The following is a 24,567-nucleotide window of genomic DNA, read 5'->3' as shown; positions in this document are numbered from 1 at the left end:
CAAAACTGGGAGAATTCAACGTTCATGCCATCCGGACGCAAGCAACCCAGGCGGAATATGAGGTGCTGTTCCTCCAATTTCCGGTGTTGCTCACTCTGGGGGACCCAGGACCTGGAAGGGATCAAATTGAGGCAATACTTAGAGCTCCCAAACCTCAGACAGTAGGACAGATGATGATGTTCTTGGGAATACAGATTGGATACAGTTCAGATTGGATTGGAGAGTATGCTGAAATTGTGACGTCATTAAGGAAAATAATGAAGGAAGCAGGACACACAAGCCTGAGAAATGTTTTGCAATGGAATGATGATCCGGAAACAGCTTTTAACACTATTAAGGAGGAGTTACAGTCAGCTCCAGCCCTAGTCCTGCCAAACTATGAAAAGGCCTTTCACCTGTATGTTTCTAACAGGCAGAAGAGCTACACTGCAGCAGTACCGGCACAGGACACGGGCATAGGTAAAGCAAAGCAGCATATAGCATATTACAGTACAAAATTAGATGAGGTAGCTCAGGATACCCATCCTGCTATCAGGGATTGGCCGCATTGCACCATGCATATGAAAAAGCATCGTCTGTGACCATGGGCTATCCCATGATCATATACACACACAATAAGGTAGCAGAACTGTTGGAGAAGGGAAAATTTGTGTTGACTGATTATGTTCAGCTTGGTCATGAGGGAGAACCCTATGATTGTGTAGGAAAGAACGATGGTACTTTCGAAGTTGAGAGCAGATCTACAGTCAGAGCCATTGAATGATGAGGAAAAAAAGGTCTTGTTTTTGGATGGTTCTTGTTATCGGGATCATAATGGCAATCATGCTGGGTTTGAAGTGGTGCAACAGGACCAATCAGAGTTTAAGATAATTAAATTGGAAGCTTGCCCGCAACCTTGCTCAGCTCAGATGGCAGAAATTAAGGCTTTAATATCAGCTTGTGAAATGATGGAAGGTGAGAAAGTTGATGTTTATACAGACTCAGCATATGCACACAGGGTCTGTCACTTGTTTGGAAACAGAGAGGCTTTAAAATAAGCAACGGAGACTCCATACAACATTATCAGCAAATTACAGACCTGATAAGGGCAATAATGAACCCTAGGGCACTAGCTGTCCTTAAATGTCACGCACATAAGAATGGAAACAACATGATCACAAAGGGAAATCACGCTGCAGAGGAAGCAGCCAGAACAGCGTCTGGATGCCGATCAGCCGTTATTGCACCTCAGGTAAGCTTGGATTTGGAATCCACAGAGGAGGACATAAATGAAATGCAAGGTAAGGCAACCTTAGCAGAGCAAACAATGGGGAGACAAAGGGGAGCTAAGCAGAACTTGGAGGGCATGTGGACTACTGAGGGATTGCTGGTAACACCCACACCATTGTTGACCATTCTTATTTCAGAAGTGCATGGGTTAAACCATTGCGCAAGGGGGGAAGTAAAAAGGAGTAAAAAAGGATGGGTTTTGGTCACCCTATTTACAGGCTTTGATAGACCGCATTTTGTCACAGTGTGAGTTTGAGCACATACCTCACACTGTTAGAAAGGGAATAACAACACCTTTAGGTCATATTCCTGTGCCCGAAAAGTCATTTAGGCACCTGGTGATCGACTATGTGGATATGATAAAGACAGTAAGAAGGAAAAGGTACATGCTAGTAGTGATCAATAGAGTTAGGGTGGAAGCAGTACCTTCCAAAGGTTTAGGTGCAGGGATTGTAGTAAAGTTTCTGATGAATGAAGTAATCTCAAGGTTTGGTATACCTACAGAAATTAGCTCCAACAATGGATTGGCTTTTATTCAGAGAGTAGTCAAGCTGGTGCTACAGGCCCTGAGAGTGAAACAAAGGTTTGGGTGTGTGTATATCACCCTCAGTCACAGGGCATGGTGGTGAGAATGAATGGGATGTTGAAGGCTAAGCTAAATACGATTTGTGCAACTACAAATTTGAATTGGAATGATGCCCAGCCATTGGCACTGATGAGCTGTCGCATGTAAACTAATCAAATAACTCATTTGACACAACATGAGATGTTCACTGCAGACCAATGCCGATGCCAAAATGGAGAGGTTGGACCAAGGACCAAGTTTGGACCAGTTAGATGTAGAACGTAAGCAGTGTATGCAACAGTTAACTATGATACGCAAGTCTATTCATGCACAGGAAAAGCAAAAGAACCCAGAGGAAGGACCCATTAAACCCGGAGACAAGGTTTGTGTACGAGCCTTCCGAAGGAAGTGGAATGAGCAAAGAAGGCAAGGACTGTTCACGGTTGCTAGGGCCTAGTCCACCGCTGTTCAGGTAGATGGTCGGTCCACATGGTATCATCTCAGTCATTGCACGAGGACTGTCCCACAGTTATGGCTCGATAATAACAGGAGGACAAAGACATAAGGGGAGAGCAGAGCTTTAACCAGATAGTAAGTGAGGTTTTTGGAGACACTAGTGACTCTGAAGCTGTTGCAAATGAGGTCAGAAGAAGGGTGTGTGTGTGTGTGTCCTGTTTGGGGAACACTGCTGCACCTTCATACCTAACAACATTAGCCCAGAGGGGTCCTTCACTAAAGCAATGGATAAGTTGAAGAATCTGAGAAAAGAGCACAAGCAGAATGTGTCGCCTGAGTTCATTTTGAGTATCAGCAACCACAACAGGGCCTGTTATCCTGCTCTTGGTTTAACAACAGTATCAATTTAGACATAATTGCAATATGTATTGATCCGGGCCAGCACAGTGCAACCCAATCTGTCCCGAACCCATGTTTCAACAGAACTCTTTTAAAACTTACTGTAAATGGTGGTGTGTGACTATAAAGACCTACATTCCTGACTTGTGTGATATATCAGGGATGAACAAATTAAAAGTGGTTGCTGTTGGTGGCTACATGAAAATCTGTCCTGATTCTGGCTGATGACTAACACAAGATTCAACTCTCCTTCCCATTGACCTTTCTGTCCTGGGCCCCCTCCATTGCCAGAGTGAGGCCACATGAAAACTGGAGGAACAGCTTCTCATATTTTGCTTGGGTAGGTTATGACCCAGCGGTATTAACGTTGAATTCTCTCATTTTAATTAACTTTTACTTACACTCCCCACCCCTCTCCGCTTTATCCCTTCCTCCACCCAAGTCATTCACCCAGTTCCACTGTTCACCGCACTACATCCTTCTTGAGATCACTCCTTCCCTAGCCAACAATGGGCCTACCAGGGCACCTCTCCGCCTGAGGTCATTTGTTGCCAGACCTGATTGGTCCTGGATTTTCCTCGCCTGGAAAATGAAACTGATCTCAACCTCCTGTACATGATGTGCTTATCAAAAGCGCTTATTGTGGTGGTGTGGTGATTGGCAGTCACCGAGGTACGTTGTTTAGTAGAGTGACAGCCGCCGGAAAGAAGCTGTTTCACCTGCTGGTTGCATCAGCTGTTCCAGGGTAAACACATGGTTGGGGTGAGAGCACTGGCGATGCTGCGGCAGACATTGCTTTGGAAGTAGCCACTACAATTTTTTTTTTAAAACAGAACAGTTGCCTCACACAACTGTGATCCAGTTGGTAAATGCTCTCGATTCCCCTCTCACAGGATCTGAGGAGCTATGCCCTCTCGTGCAGGAAGAAGAGACACTTCCTTCTTGATCAGAGGAGGAGGAGAAAGATTCTGACTGTCTATCCGTTAATCTGGATGCCGCCTCATTCCTGAAGTTTAAATGACTTCTATAAGGGCCAAGTCACCCTTCAACCTCTGTGTCATTCCATAGAAACTGCATACTTGATGATGGTGTTAGTACCATGTACAGGTGTGCAGTCATAGGTGTATCGCAAAGATAGGAACCTGTCTAGGGTTGCCGAGATTCAATTAACACAAACTATGGGGTCAAGTATCCTGTTCAGGGATCATGCCCTGAGTTTTATCAGTTTTTTATGGAATTTGATTTGAGCAAGGAATGGGTCTGTTGTCAAGGTGGAGTTGCGGAGTGAAGTGCTGAGAGGTCGCCCATGGTTCACAACTGATAGGGAGAGAGCTTTTGAGGGTAGCCTCTCCGATGAAAAACGCAAGAAGTCATTGAGGCATGCCGCAGGGAGTGTTTTGTCAAAGGTGGCAGGCAAGTGTGGGTGCTTAAACACTCAATAAGAGAGTTTGGCAACCAAGGAATCATGGGATTTGTGCTCATGATAAACATGCAACCGTGTTGCTGCATGCACAGACCTGCGCCTCATCCGCAACCAGGATCGAACCGGGGGGGGGGGCTGGAGACGTCCTTGGTGACCCCGGAGCAGCAGCGGCAGCCCCAGGCCCACAGCCAGCGCGGAGAAGAAGCGCCTAGTCCAGCCCAAGCCTGCTCCTACTCCCAAGGAACGCGCTCCTCGACGGGACGGGCAACGCCAGCCGCACCCCCTGCCCCACCCAGCATCCACCGACCAACGATGGGATCGGTGCGCCAGCGAAAGCCGAGCACCGATCCCCGCCGATGACCGGTGCTTGGTCTCCACCACCACCAAACCTCTTCATCTGAGTTCAAACACCCTCCACCAGCAGGGCCTTTGATGCCCGAGGCAGCTGAGGAAATTCAGAGTCTCTCTAAGGATCCTTCAGTGCTTCTACTCTGGGACTGTAAAACAGATTGTGATGTTGTCCGGCAACATCACAATCTGGTTTGGGAACAGCTCTGCCCAGAACAGGAAGGCTCTGCAGAGAGTAGTGCTTTCGGCCGAATGCACTATAGGAACTATACTCACCCCCTTGCAGGACCTATACACCAGGAGGTGCAGATCCAGAGCCAGCAACATTATGGGGAACCCCTACCCAGGGCCATCTTAGCGCATGGGCACGCTGGGCAGCTGCCCGGGGCCCCACGAGCGTAGGGGCCCCATGCTAATCTATGTATTGTAGAATATTATTGTAGAACATGAAAATGGAGAAGAACATCGCAAGTGCATGATGACATATTTGATTCGGCATGAAGAAACTGGAAGTGTAGGGGTCCCAGTGCACTGCTTTGTCCGGGGGCCTATAATGCTGTTAAGACGGCCTTGCCCCTACCACGTCAGCAACGGACTGTTCCAGCTGCTACAGTCAGGCAAACGCCTCCGCTGTCACGCATGTGAAAACAGAGAGGATGAGACGGAGTTTCTTCCCGCAGGCCATTAGGACTGTAAACTCTTATCTCACCAGGGGCTAATTTACTGTACTAATTTATTGATGTGTTGTGTCTTTTAAAAAAAAAAATTCTCTAACATGTAAATACTGATTCTGTTCTATTCTGTTCTGTTGTTTTTGCACAATCCGCAGGCATTGCCACTTTCATTTCCCTGCGCATCTTGTATGTGTATGTGACAAATAAAGTTGACTTGACTTGACTTGATGACTACCAGCAGCTCCATTGCCGATCCCAGCTCCGACTGACTCACTGGTTGTAATGACTCATACCCTCCACCGAGGTGGCAAACCGACAGCCACTGGGCAAAGATAGAGGTGCAGCCGACGGTCCCCGGCCCGCCGGAGCTGAGCTGGAGCCAGCGCCTCCTCGCTGGCTGCGAGCCCGGCCCGATACCTCTGGCTGCTTCCGGACAGGGACGGGACTGCCTGTCCCCCCGGGTTAACCTACAGCCCTGGACTGTCACGAGCCAGACGGGAGCAGCGCCCCAGGCCCACAGCTAGCGCGGAGAAGCAGCACTAACTCTAGCTCAACTCTCCAGTCTGACTCCCGACAGTCCAGGGCTGTAGGTTAATCCGGCGGGACAGGCAGAGTTGAACTGGAGTTAGCGCTGCTTCTCTAGGCTGGCTGTAAGCGTGGGCCGCCAATCCCGTCTGACTCCTGATGTCTCCGGACTGGGGTGGGGCATTCGGGAGGGGACGGGGATGGTCCAGTGGTGGTTCGGCAGTGCTTACGGTGCCGGAGATCCGGGTTCGATCCTGGCTGCGTATGAGGCGCAGGTCTGTGTGCATGCGCCAGCACGGTTGCCGAGAGTGTTTATCGCGAATGACCTATGACCTGGGCATGCGTAGTTGGAATAGGGGGGTTGCATGTAAGGTCATGAGGTCAAAGGGCATGACGCACGGAGCAGCTCAATCCATGTGGAGAACATGGCTGCCTCGGCATACACTGTTAACACACAAAACGGGTACTTTACGTGTTAAAAAACGCCGAAATGGTCAAATTTTGCGCTGTAAATAATTATGGGCGCTGTCATTGAAAGCGGGAAGGTATCAGGTTTAAACTGGTGTTATCTCATGGTGTAGCGTCTTTTACAATCCGCGACTAATAGCTGCATTAATTGTCGTGTTCAGACAGCACCATCTCGATAAGCCTTCTCTATATAAAGCAAACTCAAACTCAGAGCAATTTGATTGCAATATTGTGGGGTTATTTTTTTGGGTTACTGAGCCCTTTGAACCAAATGCTCTAGTGCAGGGGTGGGGAAACTTTTCATATTGGAATGCCGCATTAAGTTAGCTGTAATTTTTTTAATTTTTTAAAATTTTATTTATTAGAAGTAGTGTACATTACAATGATATCAGCCAAAAATAACATAATACATTTCCTGTACCACTTCATATTTTTTACTTTAAAAAGCAGAAAAGTAAAGAGAGTGAAATAGGATAGTAAGTGTGTGGAAGAGTGAGCAAAAGAGACCCTTAAACACGAAAAATTGGAAAAATAATTAAGAAGTAAGTCATAGAAAAAGAAAAGGAGAAAAATAAAACGGAAGATATATTAAAAGTAAAAAAAAGAGAGATAAAAGGGATATACCAACTTCGTATTTTTCCTCACCCCTCACCAGGTCCTGAAACCATTTATTTTCAGAATTCTGTTGCACCTTATACTTGTAGTAAGTCGATAAATGGAGACCAAATCTTTTGGAAATGGTCTGGTTTGCCTGCTAGAAGGAATCTCATATCTTCCAGATGTAGCATTTCGAACATATTTGAAATCCACATATTTATTGTTGGTGTTGGGGCGTTTTTCCAGAATTTAAGTATGAGTTTTTTCCCCATTATTAAACCGTAATTAAGTAGGCTCTTTTGGGAGGCAGATAGCTCAGGGCTGCCTTCCATTGTTCCAAAAATAATCAATTCTGCATTCGGTTTCAGTTTTATTTTAAAAGTTAACTGTAATCTAATAAGGCCGCATCCAAGAAACTTCAATTAGATATACTTCAAAATGTACATTATTTTGTACAATGTAACAAAATTTAAATGTACAAATTAAATGTACATTATTTAAATGTACAAAACCATGTATCAACTTCAAGAAAATGAAAAAAAAATGTTAATTCTAAAGTTAATTAACTTTTTAATTACTTTGTTGTGACTGCTTTTAGTGGGAAAGCATTTGAATATTTGGTTGCAACATGGAGGTACACAATTTCAGCTGATCTTCTAGATGGGTATTTGTAATTTGTGACCTTAAGGGCGTCTTGATTTGGGTTAGGTAGGAGAATGTAGATTTACAGCAATGTGATTGAAAAGCAAGAAAGCATTTTTCGTGCATGTCAAAGTTAACGTACATTCTAGAGTCGCATTAGAACTAAATCATGAGCATAACAGGTGTTAAAATAGCCCTCGTGACTTACTAATGTTGTAATTGTGGCCGTCAGTCAGGGAGGATTATTTTGTTGAATCTTCTTTTACTCTTTAGTATTTTAAATACGTTCATTTTAAAATTAAAATTAAAATAATAAAAGATGAACAAAAACATTAATAAAAATAAAATGATTTGTTCTACAAAATTTGGATTCATTCAAAAGGCCGCACTTAATGGCCTAGAAGGCCGCAGGTTCCCCACCCCTGCTCTAGTATCTTTGCTCTGAACCCCAGCACCAAGGTGTAAGTGCCCGAAGGAGCGCATCCCTTGGGATAGCCCCCCTCACTTCCCCCTGGGATCAGCACCGTCCGCCCTCCGCCCCATCCGCCCCTGTGGGCTGCCTGTCATGGGCAGTGGGTGAGCAGCGCCCACACGCAGGGCTGGGTGGAGTGGGCCCGCGGCTCTGGGCAACGTCAGCTGCCGCAGAGTTGGGGACGGTCTGCTCCCTCCACCCACCCAGAGCCACTGCCACTGCATCGGCACCCTGACGTTCTCCTTCCCCCTCTCCCCCTCCAACCTCTTCTTCCCCCCCCCCCTTCCTCCCCCGCCCAACCACCTCCCCCACCCCCGCCCCGGGGATAGACGGCCCGGGATTCGCGAGTGTGCAACCAGTCCGGATGCTGGGACAGAAGGGCCCTGGTGTTGGCAGCCATTGTAAATGCTTCCCTGCAGTTCATCACGTGTACTCCAGTTGGCGTTGCGTGGCAACAGTACGGGTCACGGGTCATGACCTCGACTACTGTGCAACCTCCCTATACCCAACTCGCTTCTAGATTTGAAACCACAGCCAAAATTGGCACAAATTGTACGTAGATCCCCCCTCACGTGACCGGTCTGAATCAAGGATTAGTTCAGGCATAGTACATGTAAGCCTCTGTGGCAAACACGATTTCCCAACCGTTAAAAACATGAGCCGATTTTTGAGCTGAAATTTTCTACTGCTAGTCCTGATATGACCCTGAAGCACAGCGACCAAATTAGACTAGCAAAACAAAAGATAGAAAGTGAGGTCATCTACAAGGCCTGTTGAACTGAACCATCTTAAAGCCTGTTCCCAATGAACCTGACAATTGCCGTGGCTGATTTTAAGATCCAAAATGAATCCACACATTATCGAGGAAGCTCGCTGAATGTATTCTACTTTGGCAGCTTACAACCCGATAATTTGAACATTGAATTCTTCAGTTTTAAGTAACTAACCAACAATCCCCTCAACCTACCCCTTTTGTTTTTACCCCTCTGGGGGAGGGAATCACTTGAAATTAGAGAAATCAACGCTCAGAGCGCTGGCTTGTAAGCTGCCCACGTATGCATTATAAAGTGGTCCGTTAAAAGGAGAGTTTACTAGTTTCATGCGGACAAAGGGTGTGGGTGGTTGCATAATGAATCATAGCATATGTGACAATGAACCAATGATAGACACAACTGCTGGAGTAACTCAGCGTGTCAGGTAGCATTTGTGGAGAAAAGGGTTGAGTGAAGTTTCGGGTCGAGACCCTTCCTCAGTCTGATATGTCACCCATTGTTTTTCTCTGGAGTTGCTGCCTGCCGAGTTACTCGGGCATCTGCAGCAAAGATACTAGCCCCTCTATAATCTTTGATCTGCAGTCCCAGGCTCTTTGGTCCCAGGAGGGTGCGCTCCAAGCTCCTCTATAATCTTTGATCTGCAGTCCCAGGCTCTTTGGTCCCAGGAGGGTGCGCTCCAAGCTCCTCTATAATCTTTGCTCCAAACTGTCAATCATCGCGCGGAGCGCTGGCTTGTAAGCTGCCCACGTATGCATTATAAAGTGGTCCGTTAAAAGGAGAGTTTACTAGTTTCATGCGGACAAAGGGTGTGGGTGGTTGCATAATGAATCATAGCATATGTGACAATGAACCAATGATAGACACAACTACTGGAGTAACCCAGCGTGGTCGCCGCTGCATTTGTGGAGAAAGGGTTGAGTGAAGTTTCGGGTCCAGACCCTTCCTCAGTCCGATATGGTCACCGCTGCACCAGGTCCCCGGCCCCCCTGCGTGGTCGCGAGTTACACCAGGTCCCCTGCAGCAAAGCGTACTCGCCGCTCTCCATAATCTTTGATCTGCAGTCCCAGGTCGCCGCTGCTCCAGGAGGGTGCCCTCCAGCGTCCTCTATAATCTTTGCTACAACCAGGTAGTCACCGCCCCCCCGCCCCGCGTGGTCGACGCTGCACCCAGGTCCGCGGCACCAACCAAAGATCCGCTATAAGATCTTTGGCACCAACTGCCAGAGAGCCTGCGCGCGGCCGGCAGTTGGAGGCAAAGATGGTTGGAGGTGGCGGGAGATCCGCGTCCATCGTCAGCGGCCCGGTCCCCCAGCGTGGTCGCCGCTGCACCAGGTACCCGGCCCGACCGCCGCTGCACTATGTCCCCGGCTCCAGTATAGCCGCCGCTGCACCAGGTCCCCGGCCCCCCCCAGCGTAGCCGCCGCTGCACCAGGTACTCGGCCCGGCCGCCGCTGCATGGTCCCCGCCCCCCCCCCCCCCCCAGCGTGGTCGCCGCTACACCAGGTACCTGGTCCCAGTATAGCCGCCGCTACACCATGTCCGCGGGCCCAGTATAGCCGCCGCTGCGCTATGTCCCCGCGGCCCCCCAGCGTGGTCGCCGCTGCTACACCAGGTCCTCGGCCGCCCGCAGGTCTCCGGAACTTTCTCGATTAGGACGGGCGTCATGGGGTTAGGTGGGAGAGATAGATCAGCCATGGTTGAATGGCGGAGTCAACTTGAGTGTCCTAATTCTACTATTCCTTATGACCCCGGCCGGCGCCATAATAGGCAGCCGCCACCGCAACACCTGGTACCGGGCCTCTCGGCCGGCGGCATAATCCCGGGTACCCGCGGCATAGACCGACCGCCGCCGCAACCATCCCCCGGGTGCCGAGTTACTCGGGCGGCGCCGCTGCGGGCCCGCATTTCAGCCCTACTCGCGGCCCACTGGGTAGGGGCTGGAGCGGGGCCGCACTGCCGCTCTCCCGGGCCGGCGTTGGGATACCCGGCGGTGCTGCCACGGGTGGGGGAGATCGTGGTGCTGAGCAGTGACATGGCCGCCGCTGGTGGGTTGTGGAGCGTGCTGGGTCGGTCCCTGGGGTGGGTAGCGTTGAGCAATTACATGGCCGTGGAGGAGGGGAACAGGCGGCGCCGCCACGTGGAGTGGAGAACTGGCGGCCGGCACCTGGTGGGGGAGGGGGTGGTGGCGTTGAACAGTTGCATCATCGCCGTTTGCGGGTGGAGGATGAGGTGAGATGCTCCGCTGTCTCCATGTTGTCAGCGACGGATGCGCCCTGGGTTCACAACCACTTTTCATTCATTCTGGCTCTGCAAACGGCATGCCCACCATTCAAGGGTCTCAAAATAACCAATCACCGAAAAGCTCGGCGACTCGGGCAGTACCGGTGGAGGAAATATTCAGGCGACTTTTCAATTTGAAGAAGGATTTCAATACTGAAACGTCATGTGTCCATTCGCAGATGCTGTTGCCTCGCTGTTTTGCAACAACACTCTGTGTTTTGACCAAGATTCATGTATTTGCAGTCTCTTGAATCTCCTAATGTCTGTCTTCCTGACCAGGTCTCCTCTGCCAATCTTTTAGCCAGAGGGCAAAAGAGACAGTGCTGCCCTCCTTGCCAGTAAATCTCCAGATTGTGTGGAGATAGTTGAAGTACGGGACAGTTTGGAAACTTACATACAGGTGTGTATTGCCAATGTAGTTGGTAAACCAAAAAAGAGTTTTCAATGGAAATTTATCTTGCAGAATAACAGTACAAAATTCACATAACCCAATGATTAAAAATTTTCACGACACCTTGAGTTATCCTTTTTACTAAGGAGAAGACTACTTGTCCTGCAATTATGAGGGTTGTCTTTCATTAACCGATGTATACTAAAATAACGCTAAATATATTTGTTTATTTCTACATGTAAGAAGATGGAAATAAATTGGCCATCCTGTGCTTGTCTTCCTCAGTTGATAGCAATCCACTTGTTACCTGTACATAGGACCAACCTCAAAGATAACAACACAATATTTTAGATAACCAATTGGATATCCATTCAGTCACGATGAATTAATATCTTGAAAGGAAACCATTTGTGATGGGATCATTGTGTTTTCTTTTATTTCCACAGGAGTCCTGAGATGCAAACCAAATTATTACCGTTTTAAGAACATACCGTTAAAAGGTGAGGTATGGGTCCCACACCTTAAATGTGAATATTTTGCACTACTATCCTAAACTTTTTGTTTATTTTAGTCCCCAGTATGACTATCTGCGGCGATTTTGCCTCGTCCAGTCATAAGATCATGAGTGATGAAGTAAAATTAGGCCATTCCGCCCATCAAGTCTACTCCGCCATTCAATCATGGCTTATCTATCTCTCCTTCCTCACCCGATTTTCCTGCCTTTTCCTCACAATTTCTGACACACGTACTAATCAAACCAGCCCTGTTGGAAATTCTACTTTTGGCTTCAATGCAAATAAAATGAATAAGATGATGAAAGTACATGTCTGATGATTAGAATTTTTACCACTGCTGTTCACATCATGATTTTCTATGATTATATTGTAAAAATGAGGACATGTTTTCAAGGGGAACAAATAATTAGTTATCTGTTTAAGATGGTTATGGACTTTCAATGTTGGCTTTGATGTGTTGCAGAGCACTTGGATTGGATTGCAGTGGTTGAATTGGTTGCAGTGATTGGATTGATCCCAAACTGGTTTAAGTCAAGTCACTTATAAAGGTAGGTGCTTTTACTGCCCTTTCCGTTTCATCGGGAATTGGCTGACTTGTGTTTTGATTTGGCCATTTGAAATAACTACTCGACTGTTGGCTGTGATGAGTCTCTTATGCCTTTCTGAGCTCATATCTGCTGAAACATCAGAGGCTGTTACTGAGCTAACTGTAACTTTAAATAATCTGTTATTTTTAAGGCAATTATTGTGGAAGTCAAATGTTTGGTGGTCTTCGCACTTAATTAAGATATATGGTGACAAAGGGTGTAGAAATCAGGAGGTGGAACTGGGCAAAGTGGTGAAGACAGTATACAACGATATTGGAGAAAGAATGCTCTTTGATCTGTCATGGTTGATTAGACTATATATGTGTATTTAACATTTAAGGTGAAGGAGGGGAAAGTATTGAAGAAAAAAGGAACAACAGCTGCTGATTTACAAAAAAAAGACACAGCATGCTGGAGTAGCTCAATAGGCAGGATAGAATCTCTGGAGAAGACAGGTGACATTTCAAATTGGTACCCCTTTTCAGACCTTCAGATCAGGGTTTGAAGAATGGTTGTGACCCTAAATCTCCCCTGTCCATGTTCTCCAGAGATACTGCCTGGCCCATTTGAGTTACTCTAGCAATCTGTATTTTTTTTCAGGAGATATTATTGTTCACTAGATAATAGTTTGCAGTCTACATTGGCATGCATTTAAGCAAACATATCCACTGGCATACTATGGTAATACATATGTGGTGTGGTTGACATTGGAGCAGTCTTTCCGTTTTTATTGCAGGTTGAGCCACTATGGTCACTGTACTGACTGTTAATCTGATAATTGAGTCCACTTTTTGTTATATTTATTGTGTGATACTCAGTTGAGTGTAAATGTTCAGGACTGTCCCATTGATTATAATATATCACTAACTACCCAGCTGACCTTGTAAGGCACTTATTTTAAGAGAAGCGCAAAGTTACTTGGCTGCTATGGTGGGGGCAGGGTGTGGAAGGAGACCGCCGGTACAGCGTGGCAGTATCTGGAGGGGGGGTGCCGGGTTGTTGAGCAGCTATATGCCCTTCGTGTGGTAGTGGGTGAGGAGGGGGTGCCACATGGTCGCACATTTATTGAGGGAGGCGAAGAGAAGGTGCTCGGCTGTCCCCATGTGGTCAGTGAGAGATGCTCCTCGGGTTCTTGGCCTCTGTTTCGATTAATGTAAACGTTTACAAGTCTGGCTCTGCAAGGGGTGTGACCACCATTCAAGTGCCTCAAAGACCAAGCACTGAAGAGCTTGGCGATTGACAGCACCTGTGGAGGAAATGGGTAGATGACCTTTCAATTTGAAGAAGGATTCCAACCCTGAAACATCATGTATCCATTCGCTCCACAGATGATGTTGCCTGACTCGCTCTTTTGCAACAGCATTGTTTTGACCAAGTTTCCTGTATTTGCAGTCTATATCTCCTAATGTCTGTCTTCCTGACCAGGTCTCCTCTGCCAATCTTTTAGCCAGAGGGCTAAAGAGACAGTGCTGCCCTCCTTGCCAGTAAATCTCCAGATTGTGTGGAGATAGTTGAAGTATGGGACAGTTTGGAAACTTACATGCAGGTGTGTATTGCCAATGTAGTTGGTAAACCAAAAAAGAATTTTCAATGGAAATTTATCTTGCAGAATAACAGTACAAAATTCACATAACCCAATGATTAAAAATTTTCACGACACCTTGAGTTATCCTTTTTACTAAGGAGAAGACTACTTGTCCTGCAATTATGAGGGTTGTCTTTCATTAACCGATGTATACTAAAATAACGCTAAATATATTTGTTTATTTCTACATGTAAGAAGATGGAAATAAATTGGCCATCCTGTGCTTGTCTTCGTCAGTTGATAGCAATCCACTTGTTACCTGTACATAGGACCAGCCTCAAAGATAACAACACAATATTTTAGATAACCAATTTGATATCCATTCAGTCACGATGAATTAATATCTTGAAAGGAAACCATTTGTGATGCGTTCATAGTGTTTTCTTTTATTTCCATAGGAATCCTGAGATGCAAACCAAATTGTTACCTTTTAAGAACATACCGTTTAAAGGTGAGGTATGCGTCCCACACCTTAAATGCGAATATTTTGCACTATTTGTTTATTTTAGTCCCCATTACGACTGTCGTTTTTGCCTCGTCTAGTCATATCATGAGTGATAGGAATAAAATTAGGCCATTCAGCCCATCAAGTCTACTCCGCCATTCAATCATGACTGATCTATCTCTCATTCCTCACCCGATTTTCCTTCCTTCTCATTTCTGACACCCGTACTAATCAAACCAGCCCTGTTGGCAATTCTACTTTTGGCTTCAATGCAAATAAAATGAATAAGATGATGAAAGTACATGTCTGATGATTAGAACGTTTACCACTGCTGTTCACATCATGATTTTCTATGATTATATTGTAAAAATGAGGACATGTTTTCAAGGGGAACATATTAGTTCTCTGTTTAAGATGGTTATAGACTCTCAATGTTGGCTTTGATGTGTTGCAGAGCATGATTGGTGATTGGATTGATCCCAAACTGGTTTAAGTCAAGTCACTTATAAAGGTATGTGCCCTTACTGCCCTTTCCGTTTCATCAGGAATTGGCTGACTTGTGTTTTGATTTGGCCAATATTTGAAATAACTACTCGACTGTTGGCTGTGATGAGTCTCTTATGCCTTTCTGAGCTCATATCTGCTGAAACATCAGAGGCTGTTACTGAGCTAACTTTGTGTAACTTTAAATAATCTGATATTTTTAAGGCGATTATTGTGGAAGTCGTATGTTTGGTGGCCTTCATACTTGCATAAGATATATGGTGACAAAGGGTGTAGAAATCGGGAGGTGAAACTGGGCAAAGTGGTGAAGACAGTATACAACAATATTGGAGAAAGAATGCTCTTTGATCTGTCATGGTTCATTAGATTATATATGTGTATTTAACATTTAAGGTGAAGCGGGATAATATTGAAGAACAAAGGAACAACAGGTGCTGATTTACAAAAAAAGACACAGCATGCTAGAGTAGCTCAATAGGCAGGATAGAATCTCTGGAAAACGTGGACAGGTGACATTTCAAATTGGTACCCCTTTTCAGACCTTCAGATCGGGGTTTGAAGAATGGTTGTGACCCTAAAACTTGCCTGTCCATGTTCTCCAGAGATGCTGCCTGGCCCATTTGAGTTGCTCTAGCAATCTGTATTTCAGGGGATATTATTGTTCACTCGATAATAGTTTGCAGTCTACATTGGCATGCTTTTAAGCAAACATATCCACTGGCATACTATGGTAATACATATGTGGTGTGGTTGACATTGGAGCAGTCTTTCCGTTTTTATTACCGGTTGAGCCAATATGGTCACTGTAATGATTCCGTCTTGTTAATCAGATAATTGAGTCCACTTTTTGTTATCTTTATTGTGTGATACTCAGTTGAGTGGAAATGTTCAGGACTGTCCCATTGATTATAATATATCACTAACTACCCAGCTAACCTTGTAAGGCAATTATTTTAAAAGAAGAGCAAAGTTACTTGGCTGCTGTGGTGGGGAGGGGGTGGAAGGAGACCACTGGCACAGCATGGCAGTATCTGGAGGGGGGGGGTGTTGAGCAGCTACATGCCCGTCGTGTGGTAGTAGATGAGGAGGAGAGGAGCCACATGGCCGCATGTTTATTGCGTGGGGAGAAGAGGTACTCAGCAGTCCCCCTATGGTCAGTGAGAGATGCTCCTCGGGTTTTTAGCGTCTGTTTCAATTAATGTAAACTTTTAAAAGTCTGGCTCTGCAAGGGGTGTGACCACCATTAAAGTGCATCAAAGACCAAGCACCGAAGAGCTTGGCGACTGACAGCACCTGTGGAGGAAATGGTTAGATGACCTTTCAATTTGAAGAAGGATTCCAAACCTAAAACATCATGTATCCATTCGCTCCACAGATGCTGTTGCCTGACTTGCTCTTTTGCAACAGCACTGTGTTTTGACTAAGATTCCTGTATTTGCAGTCTTGTATCTCCTAATGTCTGTCTTCCTGACCAGGTTTCCTCCGCCAATCCTTTAGCCAGACGGCTAAAGAGACGGTGCTGCCCTCCTTGCCAGTAAATCTCCAGATTGTGTGAAGATAGTTGAAGTATGGGACAGTTTGGAAACTTACATACAGGTGTGTATTGCCAATGTAGTTGGTAAACCATAAAAATGTTTTCAATGGAAATTTATCTTGCAGAATAACAGTACAAAATTCAGATAACCCAATGATTAAAAATTTTCACGACACCTTGAGTTATCCTTTTTACTAAGGAGAAGACTACTTGTCCTGCAATTATGAGGGTTGTCTTTTTTCATTAACCGATGTATACTGCAATAATGGTGAATGTATTTGTTTGATTTCCTCATGTAAGAAGATGAAAATAAATTGGCCATCCTGTGTTTGTCTGCCTCGGTTGACAGCAATCCACTTGTTACCTGTACATAATACCAGCCTCAAAGATAACAACACAATATTTTAGATACCCAATTGGATATCCATTCAGTCACGATGAATTAATATCTTGAAAGGAAACCATTTGTGATGGGTTCATTGTGTTTTTTTTTTATTTCCACAGGAATCCTGAGATGCGAACCAAATTGTTACCGTTTAAGAACATACCGTTAAAAGGTGAGGAATGGGTCCCACACCTTAAATGTGAATATTTTGCACTACTATCCTAAACTTTTTGTTTATTTTAGTCCCCAGTATGACTATCTGTGGCGATTTTGCCTCGTCTAGTCATAAGATCATGAGTGATCGGAGTAAAATTAGGCCATTCAGCCCATCAAGTCTACTCCGCCATTCAATCATGGCTGATCTATCTCTCCTTCCTCGCCCGATTTTCCTGCCTTTTCCTCACAATTTCTGACACACGTACTAATCAAACCAGCCCTGTTGGAAATTCTACTTTTGGCTTCAATGGAAATAAAATTAAGATGATGAAAGTACATTTCTGATAATTAGAATTTTTACCACTGCTGTTCACATCATGATTTTCTATGATTATATTGTAAAAATGAGGACATGTTTTCAAGGGGAACAAATCATTCGTTCTCTGTTTAAGATGGTTATGGTCTTTCAATGTTGGCTTTGATGTGTTGCAGAGCACTTGGATTGGATTGCAGTGGTTGAATTGGTTGCAGTGGTTGGATTGATCCCAAACTGGTTTAAGTCAAGTCACTTATAAAGGTATGTGCTCTTACTGCCCTTTCCGTTTCATCAGGAATTGGCTGACTTGTGTTTTGATTTGGCCAATATTTGACGTAACTACTCGACTGTTGGCTGTGATGAGTCTCTTATGCCTTTCTGAGCTCATATCTGCTGAAACATCAGAGGCTGTTACTGAGCTAACTTAGTGTAACTTTAAACCTGATGTTGTTAAAGCAATTATTGTGGAAGTCATATGTTTGGTGGCCTTCGTAGTTTCATGAAATATATGGTGACAAAGGGTGTAGAAATCGGGAGGTGGAACTGGGCAAAGTGGTGAAGACAGTATACAACGATATTGGAGAAAGAATGCTCTTTGATCTGTCATGGTTGATTAGACTATATATGTGTATTTAACATTTAAGGTGAAGCAGGGGATAATATTGAAGAACAAAGAAACAACAGGTGCTGAGTTACAAAAAAAGACAGCATGCTGGAGTAGCTCAATAGGCAGGATAGAATCTCTGGAAAATGTGGACAGGTGATATTTCAAATTGGTACCCCTTTTCAGACCTTCAGATTGGGGTTTGAAGAATGGTTGTGACCCTAAATCTCCCCAGTCCATGTTCTCCAGAGATACTGCCTGGCCCATTTGAGTTACTCTAGCAATTTGTATTTTTTCAGGGGATATTATTGTTCACTAGATAATAGTTTGCGGTCTACATTGGCATGCATTTAAGCAAACATATCCACTGGCATACTATGGTAATACATATGTGGTGTGGTTGACATTGGAGCAGTCTTTCCGTTTTTATTGCAGGTTGAACCACTATGGTCACTGTACTGACCCAGTCTGTTAATCAGATAATTGAGTCCACTTATTGTTATCTTTATTGTGTGATACTCAGTTGAGTGTAAATGTTCAGGACTGTCCCATTGATTATAATATATCACTAACTACCCAGCTGACCTTGTAAGGTGCTTATTTTAAGAGAAGAGCAAAGTTACTTGGCTACTGTGGGGGGGAAGGGGTGGAAGGAGACCACCGGCACAGCGTGGCAGTATCTGGAGGGTGAACGGTGGTGTTGAGCAGCTACATGCCTGTCGTAGTGGATGAGGAGTAGAGGAAGGATTGCCACATGGCCACATGTTTATTGAAATGAAATGAAAATGAAATGAAATGAAATGAAATGAAATGAAAAAAATGAAATGAAATGATTCAATTTATTGTCATTGTCAGTGTACAGTACAGAGACAACGAAATGCATTTTTAGCATCTCCCTTGAAAGGGAGACACAGGGCGTCGCGGTGTGCCCACGCCTGCCGCCGTAACATTCCATTACAGGCAAAGGTGGGTGAAGTGTCTTGCCCAAGGACACAACGACAGTATGCACTCCAAGCGGGATTTGAACCGGCTACCTTCCGGTCGCCAGCCGAACTCTTAGCCCATTGTGCTATCTGTCGTCCCACTGGGGGGGAGAAGAGAAGGTGCTTGGCTGTCCCCATGTGGTCAGTGAGAGATGCTCCTCTGGTTCTTAGCCTCTGTTTCAATTAATGTAGACGTTTACAAGTCTGGTCTGTGACCACCATTCAAGTGCCTCAAAGACCAAGCACCGAAGAGCTCGGCAACTGACAGCACCTATGGAGGAAATGGTTAGACGACCTTTCAATTTGAAGAAGGATTCCAACCCTGAAACGTGTATCCATTCGCTCCACAGATGCTGTTGACTGACTCGCTCTTTTGCAACAGCACTGTTTTGACCAAGTTTCCTGTATTTGCAGTTTTGAATCTCATAATGTCTGTCTTCCTGACCAGGTCTCCGCCAATCTTTTAGCCAGAGGGCTAAAGAGACAGTGCTGCCCTCCTTGCCTGTAAATCTCCAGATTGTGTGGAGATAGTTGAAGTATGGGACAGTTTGGAAACTTACATACAGGTGTGTATTGCCAATGTAGTTGGTAAACCAAAAAAGAGTTTTCAATGGAAATTTATCTTGCAGAATAACAGTACAAAATTCACATAACCCAATGATTAAAAATATTCACGACACCTTGAGTTATCCTTTTTACTAAGGAGAAGACTACTTGTCCTGCAATTATGAGGGTTGTCTGTTTTCATTAACCGATGTATACTACAATAATGCTAAATATATTTGTTTGATTTCTACATGTAAGAAGATGGAAATAAATTGGCCATCCTGTGCTTGTCTTTGTCAGTTGATAGCAATCCACTTGTTACCTGTACATAGGACCAGCCTCAAAGATAACAACACAATATTTTAAATAACCAATTTGATATCCATTCAGTCACGATGAATTAATATCTTGAAAGGAAGCCATTTGTGATGTGTTCATAGTGTTTTCTTTTATTTCCACAGGAATCCTGAGATGCAAACCAAATTGTTACCTTTTAAGAACATGCCGTTTAAAGGTGAGGTATGCGTCCCACACCTTAAATGCGAATATTTTGCACTATTTGTTTTTTTAGTCCCCATTACGACTGGCGCTTTTGCCTCGTCTAGTCATATCATGAGTGATAGGAGTAAAATTGGGCCATTCAGCCCATCTAGCCTAGTCCTTCATTCACATGGCTGATTTATCTCCTTCCTAGCCCCATTTTCCGACCTTCTCCCCATAATCTCTGACACCTGTACAAAACAAACCAATCCTGTTGGAAATTCTACTTTTGGCTTCAGTGCAAATAAAATTAATAAGATGATGAAAGTACATGTCTGATGATTAGAACTTTTACCACTGCTGTTCACATCATGATTTTCTATGATTATATTGTAAAAATGAGGACATGTTTTCAAGGGGGTCAATAATTAGTTCTCTGTTTAAGATGGTTATGGACTTTCAATGTTGGCTTTGATGTGTTGCAGAGCACGATTGGTGATTGGATTGATCCCAAACTGGTTGAAGTAAAGTCACTTATGAAGGTATGTGCTCTTACTGCCCTTTCCGTTTCATCAGGAATTGGCTGACTTGTGTTTTGATTTGGCCAATATTTGAAATAACTACTCGACTGTTGGCTGTGATGAGTCTCATATGCCTTTCTGAGCTCATATCTGCTGAAACATCAGAGGCTGTTACTGAGCTAACTTTGTGTAACTTAAAATAATCTGATATTTTTAAGGCAATTATTGTGGAAGTCATATGTTTGGTGGCCTTCATACTTTCATAAGATATATGGTGACAAAGGGTGTAGAAATCGGGAGGTGGAACTGGGCAAAGTGGTGAAGACGGTATACAACAATATTGGAGAAAGAATGCTCTTGTGGTTTCAAGAATGGTTGTGACCCTAAATCACAAAATCAAAGTGTTGACTTTGTGTTGCAGAGAATGATTGGTGATTGGATTGATCCCGGACTGGTTTGAGTCGAGTCCATTTATAAAGGTATGGGCACTTACTGCCTTTGCCGTTTCATCAGGAATTGGCTGACATGTTTTGATTTGGCCAATATTTGAAATAACTACTCGACTGTTTGGCAGTGATGCCTTTCTGAGATCATATCTGTGGAAGCATCAGAGACTGTTACTGAGCTAACTTCATGTATCTCACTATTTTACAACAAAATGAATTAACAAAATTATCAAATTAACAAAATTAGGCGATTATCATGGAAGCCATATGTTTAGTCTTAATATTTTCTTAAAATACAAGGTGACATGGGGAGGTGGAACTGGGCAAAGTGGTGAAGACAGAATATAACTTTAATGGACAATATTGGAGAACAAATGCTTTTTGATCTGTCATGGTTGATCTGGACTATATGTATTTAACATTTATGATGAAGCAGGGGATATTATTGTAGGACTAAGGAACAACGGGTGCTGGTCTACATGGGATGCAACGTGCTGGAGTAGCTCAATGGGTCGGAAAGAATCTCTGGGGAACATGGATAGGTGATATTTCAGACCGAGGTTAATCTGCCCAGCTAATCTTGTAAGGGGAATGAATATGCATCCATTAAAATGAGGGTATGGGCCAGAGTATTTTGTTCTGGGGGTTGTAGTATATTGCAGCTTAACTGAACTTTTACATCTTTCTATAATTCGGAGCTGCCAAGTACGAATTTTCTGTATTTTGTACGGAAATACGATAAGAATGCTGATGTGCGATTTTGTGTTGTTAAATACGGATTTTAAATACGGAGTTCTCCAGAGTCGCTGCCTGTCCCGCTCCAGGTTTAAACAGAGCGCTGCCAGTTTAACGCTTGGGAATTTAAACAAATAGCTGTTGGCTGCGCGCTGTGGGTTCTAAATATAGCGCTACCGGCTGGAGCGCTATGGGCTTTACACACAGAGCTATGGGTCACAGACTATTCGGGAAAATTCTCATATAACAATGAGCCTTTGGATTTCTCTTTGAGCCTTTGATTATTTTTCAGGCAGTGGTAGAGTTCTGGATAAGCCTAGTGGTGAAAGGTTGCCAGTGGGATTGCAGTTACATTGGGATTTGCCGTGATTTTACAGAATGGTGAGTGGGCTTGAGGGAGGGAATGAAAGGGAGAAAAAATGGAAGGATGAGAGTGGGAGAGGGAGGCTTCCAAAATAGTTTCTACATCATCTGGTGCTAAAAGCAGGAAGCAGCCGTTCAAACAGCAGTATACAAAGAGATGGCAATGAATGCACTGTCAAGTAAGGTGCGTAGAAGACATGTCAATTGGTAGCAAAGTTATGCATTCTTGTACTCTTACATGGGTATGGGCGCACATAAAAACATTTTTCAGCAAAATGGCACCGCGTAAAAATACGGATAATCCTCAGCAAAATACTGATTTTCAGGTACAATATTGAAATGCGCTGACAAAATTTGGCAGCTCTTATAATTGGCACTTATTTTAAGAGAAGAACAAATTATATTTGCCTATAATCTGGTGAGCAAAGAATCAAGATAGGCATGTGATTTCTTCTTTTATTCCTTTAACAATTTCTAAATTGTGTTTGCCATTTCATGGTTCAATGTTGATTCTTAATTTCTTACCTTCACAGACCTTGTTAGCAGCGTGTGATGGTCATCTAATTCGTATCTACCCAGGCTGGACCATATGAAATCACTGTATCTTCTGAGAAAATTGTGGATTAATTGAAGTTTTGTTGAGAGACCAGAAATAAAAAGTAGATGCTTAGAATTACTGTGTTTGAAATTTATTATTTAAATTGGTTGGTTGGTTTAGTACTAGAATCCCATCCCAGGTTCTTATTGAGTTTGTCAATGGTTTCTTGGTAGGGTGGAAAAATTTGAATTCTACCATTCTATCATACTGCCTCTTGCGTTGCTTTATGTCACATTCACTTAGTCCTGCCTAGTGTTCAGGTGATTATTGGTGATGTGTCATTTGATTCTATATACTTTGCCACTTCACGTTTTAAAATCGTTGATGGACCCAACGGAAAAATGTTTGCCCTTCACCAATCTGTCTCGCCAGAGTCACCTGACCGTGCCAGCATTGGTAGAAAAGACAAAGTCAATTTTTCACAGCAAGCACGGCCTTTACTGTGCAAAATGGGATAGTGTAGAGCAGTGGTTCCCAACCTTTTTTGGCCATGCCCCACCTAATCGCCTCTAAAATCCTGATGCCCCCCCTTGAGAGAAAACGGAGGAAATAGATATTATACGGGTAACTTAGCAAAAGCTCTTTGAATCGCATTTCTAAATCCAATTCAATAAATAAGGTTCTCCCATGACCTCGCGCGCTTCGTGCGATGTGCATGAAGAGCGATGGCGCGGTGATTATGTAATAACTACACAATAAAGACCTTTTTTACCCCAAAAAAATTATTTACTCAAAATAACATCTGAAACATAAACTACATATGTTTACCTGATGGAAAATCCCCCCCCAAAAAATCGAAAATTTGGACCCAGACCTCCTCAGTCGCGCTCAATTGCCCCCTGAAAATCAAATTGCCCCCCTGTGGGGCGTACGCCCCACGTTGGGAACCACTGGTGTAGAGTGATGTGGAAATTAAAACAGGCCATCCATGATATGCTGTGGACTATGCGTATCTGTCAAAAAGCTAATTACTGGAGGAATTCAGGTAAGGCAGCACCTATGGAGTGTCAACCTGAAAAGTTTCTGTTAATTTTCCTTCACAGATGCTGCCTTGCCTACTGAATTCCTCCTGCAGTTTGATTTTTGCTCCATATTTTAACATGTGCAGTCTTTTGTGTCCCCAGTTTACCACAGCAGAATTGTGCACCACTACATTCTATAATCTCATAACCTGGACAGTCTTCGGGGAGGAAGCGGCCGCTTCAGTCCAAGCCGCTGAAGAATGTTCACCCGACGCCGATGATCCAGCCTCGCGGCAGAGGGCCTGAAAACATCGGGTTGGCTGAGGAGGCCACATATAGACCCCAACCTCGGGTGGACTATGAGGGGGAGAACTGGATATTTTTAGTGCCTTCCCTTACAGTGAATTCTGCTGTGGGGGGACGTTTCTTGTTGATTTCTATAGTGTACTGTTCTGTGTCTTTTTTCTTTTTCTTTTTTATTTTATATGGATTTATTGACATTTAATCTATTCAATTAGTTTAATCAATCTCTGTAAAGCACTTTGGTTCAAAGTGATTTTGTTTAAAAGTGCTATATAAATAAATATTACTACTATCCCTCCAATTGTGTTCATCTTTGAAAGAGATATTTTCTTATCTTCTTTGATACAACTCGGTTTTGAAACTTGCAACATATAAAATGGCACTGCAAGCTTGCATACTACATTGTGCAGCCAAATGTAGTGCAATAATACATTTAATTCAGAAACTAACAGTAAGAAAAGAATGACCACAATTTTAGCTTCAGCATGTGGTGAGGATTTATATTTTGCTTCCAACTAGTCTGGATTAGCCCTGAAGTCTGGCAATGTTTATACTCGGATTATTGCTGGAGGGAAATACAGATAACCCAGAATGCCTACCATTCCAAACGCCTGTGTTAATGCTCAACCTCGAGAATACCAAATAGTCTAATTCATGACTGTTACCACTGTGCAAAGTTACCATTTTCACAGACTTTGAGCAAACAGATAAGATTAGG

At 44.1% G+C, this 24,567-nt stretch overlaps 1 long non-coding RNA gene across 11 annotated transcripts in view; it reads left to right on the top strand.

Moving 5' to 3' along the window:
* LOC129699512 (uncharacterized) overlaps positions 1-24,168 on the top strand; it is a 30,074-nt gene extending 5,906 nt beyond the window's left edge. Inside the window, exons 1-14 of one of the 11 annotated variants that reach the window (XR_008723861.1) lie at positions 9,898-9,942; positions 11,170-11,290; positions 11,728-11,781; positions 12,260-12,344; positions 13,809-13,929; positions 14,367-14,419; positions 14,868-14,924; positions 16,393-16,513; positions 16,956-17,008; positions 17,485-17,569; positions 19,344-19,461; positions 19,903-19,955; positions 20,407-20,463; positions 22,520-22,659. This is a non-coding gene — a long non-coding RNA (uncharacterized LOC129699512). Of the gene's footprint in view, positions 1-9,897; positions 10,005-10,027; positions 10,043-10,079; positions 10,114-10,892; positions 11,291-11,727; positions 11,782-12,259; positions 12,345-13,003; positions 13,065-13,808; positions 13,930-14,366; positions 14,420-14,867; positions 14,925-16,392; positions 16,514-16,955; positions 17,009-17,484; positions 17,570-19,343; positions 19,462-19,902; positions 19,956-20,406; positions 20,464-20,863; positions 20,922-22,519; positions 22,660-23,708 lie in introns of those variants that run through there. The other 10 variants (XR_008723860.1, XR_008723863.1, XR_008723862.1 and 7 more) reach the window with 10 other exon arrangements.
* Positions 24,169-24,567: the final 399 nt, after the last annotated feature.

This window comes from Leucoraja erinacea, chromosome 1 (assembly GCF_028641065.1).
Source record: "Leucoraja erinacea ecotype New England chromosome 1, Leri_hhj_1, whole genome shotgun sequence".
NCBI lineage: Eukaryota > Metazoa > Chordata > Chondrichthyes > Rajiformes > Rajidae > Leucoraja > Leucoraja erinaceus.
The sequence above is the reverse complement of the archived record's forward strand: the minus strand, read 5'-3'. Positions and strand labels throughout refer to the sequence as shown.